Here is a 1967-nt window from a genome sequence, read left to right on the forward strand (position 1 = left end):
ACAACAACAACAATAACAACCCTATTGACCCTATTGACACAGAACATTTCTCGCTCCTGTTAAGTCTTAACAGGAGCGAGTCAATGCTCTGTGTCAATGGGGCGAGAAAATGTTCTGTGTCAACGGGGCATGGTGAGCTGCACGTTTGAATTGACGGTTACGACTACGAGGCAGCAGTTTGTAAATTTGACAAAAAAAAATATGTTTATTCTAGTAATAGCATAGTTTACAGCATATTGCAAAATGTCCTTTTACGGCATCTGGCGTCTCATTATCAGCCAAGCTGCCGGATGTCACCACAAGCGAGGCGACGAACCGTGCGAGGAAGTGCGCGGAAGATGGGTGCTAGTGCTGGAGCTGCTGCTCCTGCGGCTGGTGGTGGTGGGGATGATGATAATGGTGCAAATTTTTTGCATCTTTGCGTGCAAGCTGACCTAATAAATTGTGTTTTACCATTTCAGATGTTTCTAGGGAATATGTGGAAACAATTATCGGCAACGAAGAATAGTTAAGTACTTGGTGTGGTACTCAACTCATGTGCATTGCATAATTAAGTGATTCTTCCGCCCGGTCTGACATTTTATTATTTCTTCGTATGAAACTGCTTTGAGGTAGAGGAAGGTACTTGCACAACCCACGAAAATGTCACATATTACGTGTGCAGCTAACACTTTCGCAATGCCATACAGTTTATACGAATTGATACAAACAGCATGGATGATGATTTAGATTTTCAGTGAGAGAGAAATTGACAAAGCTAAATTTTAACAACAGGAGCGCATTTAGTTGAGTCACAACATGTTGGGTCTTCACATATCTTTTTTTCACATCAAGACAGTTTGTCTCATAATCTAATTTAACCTTGTATGACGTAAATATAGATTTTTTTTCGATATCCTACGAACACTTTGAAGCAAGCGATAACCGACGGAGTCTAACTCATTCACAACACTCATTGTAATTTCTGGTAAAACAAACCGAAATTGTTAAAAAAAAAACCAATCCCATTCTTGCCCTACCTGAATGCACAAAGACAAAAAATGACAATATTTTTTTTGATACAGATTTTTGAAAATCCGCGTGTCATACAAGGCTCCATGCAGCTCGCTACTTTGAAGAGCGTTTCCCTAAACCAACGTTTTCAAAGTTGGTACCCATCGTACCGTAAAAACTTCTGGACCGATCGGTTTGAAATTTTTAACACATAATCTGTACACTTTTTGCCAGGTAATCCCGTCGAGATATCATTAAAATAATCTATACTTTTTTTTAAACAAATCTGTAAAGTTCGTTTTTCATGGCAGAATCGTAAAAAGCATCACTTTTTCAACTTCAAAAATCTACCAAAAATCGAAAAATCGGAATATCAACAAAAACTCTCCGGGGCTACCTAGATAAACTTATAATCTTTCAAACGAATATCGATTTGTATTTTTCTGATGACGCTACGATGGGCACCAGAAAAAGTATCTTTTCGAAAACACGACTGCCTAAATTTGATGGCATGGATTATTTTTTCAATGAATGTTGCTCAAAACAATACCAAATATTTTTCAAAAGTTGTAGATTATTATGTCATTTACTTGAAATAATACAGTTGAATGGTTACGTCACAAAAAATCGTTAAAAACGGGCCTTTGTTTGGCCCGAAAATTCCGAGGCCCCCCTTAAGCCATAGTACATTACTTCAATAAAACAAATCAGGTCGACATATGAGCTACTTAAAAGTTCTTTCAAATTTATATAAAAAAAAACAATCAGTCGGTTCTAAGCATTTGGTTTGAAATGTTTATTCGCTTAGTGGCAATAACAAATAAATAATAAAACAACAGATCCAGTCTAATGAAGAACATGTTCGCAGAAAACTTAAACACTGCACCGCCTCTCTAGCGCACTATCTCTAGCATAACCTACAGTTCAACCGATTATAAGATAAGGCGCTTCTTTTCTAACACTTTAAAATCTTA

Source organism: Anopheles aquasalis, chromosome 3, assembly GCF_943734665.1.
Source record: "Anopheles aquasalis chromosome 3, idAnoAquaMG_Q_19, whole genome shotgun sequence".
Lineage (NCBI taxonomy): Eukaryota > Metazoa > Arthropoda > Insecta > Diptera > Culicidae > Anopheles > Anopheles aquasalis.